The 7,870-nt window shown below is 37.8% G+C and overlaps 1 pseudogene; it reads right to left on the minus strand.

Moving 5' to 3' along the window:
• LOC105305911 overlaps positions 1 to 4,236 on the minus strand; it is a 9,090-nt pseudogene extending 4,854 nt beyond the window's left edge.
• Between the last annotated feature and the right edge of the window lie 3,634 nt (positions 4,237 to 7,870).

Raw genomic sequence — 7,870 nt, forward strand, 5'->3', positions numbered from 1 at the left:
CAGTTTATAGGATGTATGAAAGCTAGAACAAATTAAATTAAATGATGCCTTAAGAAACTACCCAGCCCAATTCTGAATCTGGGGCATTCGATGTGACAAGTGACCAATTTTTTCAATAAGTAAATGATATATAAAAAGGGTTTTAAGAGACATAACAATCAAATGTGATGAGTAATTTTGGATCTTAATTTGAACAAATCAACTATGAAAAGGACAATTTGAGATAGGAAAATATGAATATAGATAGCATATTATGATATGGGACTGTTAACTTTTAAAGATACAATAATGGCATAGTGTATAAAATAAAATATTTTTCTGTAACAAAGGGATACTGAAATACATGACATTCGCTTTAAAATATTTAAGCAAAAAACAAAAAGAAAAGGAAGGGTATAGGTGAAATGAGATTGGCAAAACTTTAATAATTGCTGAAGTTGTGTGATAGATACATGAGGATTTATTATAATACCCATAATAAAAATAGAAAAAATAAAGGTGGTAGCTGCTAATAAACCCAACCTGATTACTGCTGTGCAGCAACAAAGCCTCAAGTTGCCAAATCTCTACATTTTTCAAGAAAAGTATGTTAATCAATAAAATGCAACTGAGTAAATTTGAAGAGCTAATTGGCTTTTTAAAACAATTCTTGAATCAGGTAGCATCCCATCTAGCAGGTAGAAAGGTACTCCAGAGGTACAAAGTAAAAGGCGTTTATAGGTAGAAGGAAGAAGGGATGAGGAAAAAATCGATTACCTTATCTTCCTTTGGGGATAGAAGGAGTCTGTGTGGCAGATGACATCATGGATACTGATTAGAAAATTCCAGACCGACCAGTTAAGACTACATTTCTAGGAAAGGCTGTAACTGCAATTAGGCTAGGTATTAAGTCTGGTGATGTGGGCTTAGCACAAGTGACTTAATTTCGGGCCCGTTGTCTTTTTTTTAATAAGTGAAAACTCCAGAGTTTTTAAAAATACAATCTCTTGGTTTCATAAAACAAAAACAACATGGCCAAACAAAACAAATCTGTGGGCTGTAATTTGTCCATGGGCCATCTGTTTCTGGTTTAGGAAAAACTTATTTTGTTAATTAGGTATTTTCTCCCAAATTTAGAGTGTATTTAAGATTTCAGATAACTCTGGAAACCAGCAGTAATGGTTCAGTGTCGGGACACAGAAATGAGTGACACATTGCTGCCACCCAGATGGAGCTCTAAGGCTCATCAGGGGAAGGGCATGTAATTAAAGGCTTAGAACACAACATAAGTACACGCAGGTAGGAAGAGGCAGAGATGCAGTGTTAGTCCAGCCATAGTGTTATGGGCTGAACTGTGTCTTCCCCAAATTCATATGTTGAAATCTTAACCCCTAATACCTCAAAATGTGACTGTACTTGGAGATAGGAAGTATAAAGTAAATAAATTGAAATGAGCTGTTAGGGTAGACCCTAATCTAATATAACTGATGTCTTTATTAGAAGAGGAGATTAAGACAGACGTTCATGGAGGGAAGACATGCAAAGATGAAGACATGGCAAGAAGGCAGCCATCTGCAAGTCAAGGAGAGACACCTCAAAAGAAACCAAACCGGCCAACACCTTCATCTTGGGCTTCTGGTCTCCAGAATTCAGATAAAATAATTTCTGATGTTTAAGTAACCCAGTCTGTGGTATTTTGTTATGGCAGCTCTTTCAAACTAATATACATGGGAAGCCTTGATTTTGCTTAGAGAAGTCTGTGAGGATTTCATAAAGAAAGTGCTACTCATTATTTGCAATCCAAGTTGTGATTTCCTTGTGTCACTTCAGGAAATTCTTAGGTTCAAGGTGTAGATTCTGCATCTCTCTAGGCAAAATTATCTCTCCTTTGCTTTAATTGCTTTCTATATGTTTATAACTAAAATCTGTTCCTCAATTCTCATTTTTACTCTATATCTGACCATTCTGCTGGCCACTAGACATGTTCACCTAGATGTCTCAAAAACTCTAAATGAAAATATCTTCCTCTTTTACATACTTCCCAAACATACTCCTCTTGTCTTCTTGCTTACTAGTTATCATTTGTAAAACAGAGAAATGTGGGACTTCGTCTAGATTCTTCCCTCTCCTTTACCTCCACATCTATCTAATCTGTAACTAATGCTAGCAGCTCACCATGCCTTCTAGTAATCCCTTACTGTCTCAGGATTATTTCTTGGCCTTTTTGGTTTTTCTTTTCCAGTCTTTCTCTATGTTGCCTTGGAGTAATGGAGTAATCTTTAGAAAATGCAAATCTCACAACGCCTCTATTTAAAATCCTCGGTGATATCTCATCACCCATAGCATAAAAAGAAAAGTCCTATGCCTGGCAAAAACCTTCACCAAGAGGACCCTGCCTACTTTCCTCGGTCTCATTTTCTCACTTCTCCATGTGTACACATCATCATGCCTGACTACTAGGAGTTCCTCAGATAAGCCATTATTCCACATCTCCTTTATGGATCATTCTCTCTTTTTCCTTCCCTGCTCACCTGGGGAGCTCCTGCACATTGTTTTGCAGACTCTGCGTAGTTACCCCCATTTATGGAGCCTTCCTCATCTGCACACTGTTCTTGAAGAAGGATGGTAAAGACCAACCAGCACAGGCAGCTGACAAATGCCTATAAACAGCTCTGCTTAACCGTGCTCTAAAGCCACCCCAGCACCCCTGGGAAAGGGAGAAGTTTAAGAGCTAATACCATATAAAGGCTGAGATTGGTTTCTGTATGAAGAATCTGCTATTCATCTTTTTTGGGCCCAGCAAGAGAGGAGAAAAAGTCTTTGGAAGCAAGATTTCATTATTTCATGCCTTTTGATTTCTCGCAAAATCATTTCCTTTTTGTTCTTTTACAATATTTTGCAAAACATTTTTAAACATGCTGACTTGTCACAGCAAAGAATGTTAAGTTGAACAAAACAGAAATTGAAATCAATTACTTGTCTTTATGTTTCAAGGCACATAAACCTAAACTGGGTTAAACAATGAAGAGAAGTTAATGATTTCTGAATGGTAACTGAAAAATCTGGCGGTAGGCTAGCTTCAGGTGGGCTAGCCTGTGTCAAGAAGTGCTGAGTCTTTGAGGGAGACCACTGCTCTCGCGGAACTCAGGAAAACAGGTAGATCACAGTGACACCAGCTGCGGACTTCGGTGGCTGACAGCAGCATATGCTCTATGGTGCCTCACTGGGAATCAGTTTAAGAAGCAAGGGTCCTGCAACTCTGTCTTACAGCATGGAGAATATAGGGGACATGATGTGCTTCCCAGGACTTTGTCTGCACCTCTTGGCCATGGCTTATAGTCACACACCTCTGGTGGACCCGCAGCCCACGTTGGAGAGAGAAATCTGGGAAAAGGTCTGAAAAAGAGTATTTACTTGGGTCATTCAGGCAGACACTGAGTTGGATAAAAAAAGACAGTTTGGACTATGTTGACCAGATTGGAATACAATTCAGTTTTTTCTTCTTAACCATTGGGTTGAGGGCTTATTAAAAAGATCAGATCAATTATGGAGAAATCTTTAAAGGCCATATTTTTACTGAACAGCTGATCATAAAATGAGAAAAATTTGTGACCACACTGTTAACCTTATTTTACCATTAACAAATAATGTATGTTCATTAAGAAGAATTTTCAAAGTTTAAAAAGAGAGGAAAAATATGATACCCAAGCACGATCACTATATTTTTATAAAATACTTTCCAGTGTTTTTTCTATGGGTAGTCAAAATCATATTATGTATATAGGATTTTATTTCTTTCTTGTTTAATATTATATCAAATAACTTTTCTTTGTCTCTCTCTATATAATTTAAGTGAGTATATATTACTTCATTAATATTCCATTTCATAATACCCCAGAGTTTACCTAACTAATCTTTTAAGCTGTATTGTATTCCTTAAGAGGAAAAAGTCAAAAATACATTTATGGTGAAACATATGTAAAAAGAACAAAATAATTTTAATTTTTTCTTATACTATACAGATCTTTTTCCTGAACTCTATCTTGGTTTATGATGAATCAAGTTGAAACATTGATCCAAAGTATGTAATAAGTTCTTAAAGTGATGTGTCACATACCTCAGCAATGCAGAAATTGTTCATCTGACCAAATTTGGCAGTCAGATCAAAGTGCAGGTGAGAGTTACCTGGTAAATGTAGGCAATGTGTATTCCCAGCTCAGGCCCTCCAGGTTGTTCACTAATTCTTGGACTTAGCATCTTGTCAGTCAGTGGACTGAATATCTGCTCTGGTTTGGTTGTGCAATACTGGCCCAGTCTATACTATAACCTTTCAGACTACCAAGCTCACGGAAAGGATTTGAAAAGACTTTTTTTTTTTTTTAAAGCATGAACGATCTACCCGAATTGCTTTCCATAAATGAATTTTATAAAGAGAAATATGTGTGTATATAATTTTAATGTGAGTAGCATTTCTTAATTTATTACTCAACAGCATTTCCTTCAGTCTGCACTAGCATCAGATCTCTTGCCTGACTCCTCTTCCTTGCCAGAGGTAAAACCAAGTGGAGAAAACAATGAACATTTTTCATTTCTTTAGCCCAAATGACCTGTATCTTGTATTTCACTCAACTCTGCATAACTAGTTACACAAATGTGCATATAAAAAATAAAATCGAATGAGGAAAGAGTAGGAACATGTAAAACATTATCTTTCCTTTTACTTGATGAAGCAATCAAGCTATTCTTTAGAAATTTCTCATTGTGGTATAAAGCATATATTATTGCACAGGTATTGTGTTACATTGCTGGTTATGTACGTATGTTTAACTGCACATACACAAAAAAATAATAGTTATAAGGTACAACAACATGTAAAAACTGTTCTTAAAATTTGTTTCTGGTAACATAGCCTCTATGTTGTATGAAAGCTAAATTTCATGTTAAAGTATTTCATGTTTTAGCACTGACTAAAATATACTTTATTTCTATTCAGGAAGGGATTCCAAAATGAAAATGTCTACATAATGGTTAAATTTTCCTGCAGGTTAGTTCTGATCCAGTATACAGAGTCCAATTATGGGGAGAATGGGAGCTGTACTTTGGCCAGCTTATTAAGGTCAGCAAAGATAGAATTCTATACGTCTTAATCAAATCTCTTGTGGCTAATTCAGTTCATAAGATTGTGCTTATAAATATTTTATATGTAGCTTCCAGTAATAGTGCTCATTCTATCAATCAATATCAAATTAACCCCAAGATTGCTAAAAACCTGGAATAAAATATAAAATATTGAATTATTCAATTTTAATAGCATAGATAATAAATGTGCATTGCTCTGGAGAAATGACTCTTGATTTTTTTAATGTAAAATTTATGAGACAATTTGAAACAGTGGAGAAAGTTCTGCCATCCCTCTTCCACACTGGAGGAGCAGTGCAGTGAGAACATCATGCATGTGACATCCGTCTACCTATGTCCTATTCCTGAGGCCGCCCAGTCCCAATTTAACTTGAGGAAATTCTATTCAATGTGATGTTGTATAACACTTGAATTTAATAAACATTTAATGAGAAACACACAATGCCAGGTTGTATTAAAGGGATCCCTTAGTCATTAGGAAAGATAGTTCTAACTCTGGCTTGCTCATGTAAAGGATGAGGGTGTAGAGAGAAGTCTCATAAAGTCTATGCCAGGAAGACAGCCAGGCCTCTCTGAAACTGGAAAGCTGCCAGACATCTTCCTTCTCTTCACTTGACTCGCACATCCTCTTCTGTTTTGTCTTCTGTTTCCTTTTTCTCTTTGACTGCATGGCATTCTGGCATATTTCTGCTTTATTCTGCTTTCTGTAAGCCTCCTGTCTACTTGCTTATCTGCTTGTACATAACCTATCAGGGATACCCCCCAAATGATGACTTCAGACTCTAATCTACATGATCTTTCAGCTAGATTTTTTGTATTTACATGAATGTGTATATGTGCATGTGCGTGTGCGTGTGCGTGTCCGTGTGCGCGTGTGTGTGTGTGTGTGTGTGTGTGTGTGTGTGTGTGTGTGTGTTCTATTTCCAAATTCAGAAGAAGAGAATCTGATTGGCCTAGGCTAAGTCAAGTATCCACTCCTGGTCCAATCAGCTGTTGCCATGGAAGGCGGGTTCAAAGGTCAGGTATAACTAGTGATGCTCCTTTTAAACTGTGGACTGAACAGGTGAATTATCCAAGAAAAAGTGGGAAGATGAACAGAACACCAATTCTAGACCCTAGGTTTCAGTCTTATGGAAGAGGCCAATACCTATATCATTTTAGCACAGGATACATCATGTGATAAGAGTACAGAAAGCTTCTGCAGTATGGAGGAGGGCAAGAGTGAGACAACAAGGAAACAGGAAAACGTCTATTGGTGGTGGACAATCGGTATATCAGGAATACCTTGAAGGACAGCGTGGAGATAAGGAGTGTGGAATGAAGCCCATGGAGATATGGTGATGTGGACGGTAGGCATCACTTGAGAGGCAGCTGGGGTTTATGCGTCTGCAATGAGAAATCTTTAAAGATTTTTGATCGGAAGAGTCACACGATCAAATCTGTGTTTCATGAAGATACCTTTAGACATGGTAAATTGGATGTGGTTTCAGAGTTGGAGCTCCTGTCCTACTCCAGGAGCTAATGGATCAATGAGTCTGCACGAGATTAATAGTCTGAATTAGGAGAAAAGCCATCGAAGACAGTGCTTATGAATAATCGATATATTTAATAATGATAATGTAACTGCTGTGGAATGCATGCATAATAATTGAAGTTTGAAATGCTAGCAAAATATTAAATATTCTTAGTAAAATCTGATATGATTTTTAAATAGTTAATTTTTAAGGGCAGAAAAGAAGGAGGGTATGAAGATGGAAAAGTGTTAAGATGATTGTTTTTATTTTTTAAAAATGTACTTACTTTCTGTCAGCCCTGGAAGATGGCTGGTTCACAGGCCAGTGATTAAGATGGCCCCCCCTGCTTGGTTCAGACCTGGTGTGTTGGATGCCGTAGCTGGTGTCTCTGTGGGAGACAAGGGCCAGCACAGTCAGTGGTGGAGTTGGTGTGAGGAAAGTGGTGCAATGCAGGCACCAGAGCAGGAGGGACAAACCTTGAATCTTAGATTAAAATGCTGACAAGGAAAGAGGTTTCAAGGGCCACAGGTTGGAGAATTCCACAGAACAATAGAGTCCTAGTTCTCAGGAAGATGTTAAAGACAGAGAAATTGGACTCAGGGAATGCTAGGAAAGGATTATGATATAGAGAAATCTGACAGTTAGCTTTTACGTCATCCTAGGATGATCAGGCTGTGCCGTCAACCCCATCCTCGGTCGTAGAATATGTTCTTAGTGAGCACTTAATAAACGCAGGCACCGAGGGGCCTACAAAGCTGGTGGGGCCAAAGGGGCTAACATTTTTGAGGACCTACTCTATTCAAGTTACATTGTTACAGGTTTTGCAAATGTCATTTAAATTTAAAATTTTTTTTTAACTTCTAGAACGTTAAAATTTTTATTGCAACTAGTAGGACCTTTTCCTCTGGCAAATCAGAAATTTCAGATGGACTTTTTCTTTGTTCAATCTCCTTCCTTACTTTGTACCATACTCAAGAATTGATTACTCTTTCCCAAGCACACAAGAGGGGAAAGTACTTCTCTCCAGAAGTCAATGGTTGAGATCAGGAACCTGCCTTGTTCTCAGTCATCTGACCTTTCATCTAGCCCACGCTCCTGACTCATCCTTCATAGCCTCAGTGTTTCTTCATCTGTCAGCTCTGGGCTCTGGCCCTTCCTCAAGATCCCTGAGTTGCCACTGTTTCTTCCTTTTCCTCAGGCAGCTGCTGCTTTCTCAGCAGATCTTTTCGGTGGAGCTT

Source organism: Pteropus vampyrus, unplaced genomic scaffold (assembly GCF_000151845.1).
Source record: "Pteropus vampyrus isolate Shadow unplaced genomic scaffold, Pvam_2.0 Scaffold12, whole genome shotgun sequence".
NCBI lineage: Eukaryota > Metazoa > Chordata > Mammalia > Chiroptera > Pteropodidae > Pteropus > Pteropus vampyrus.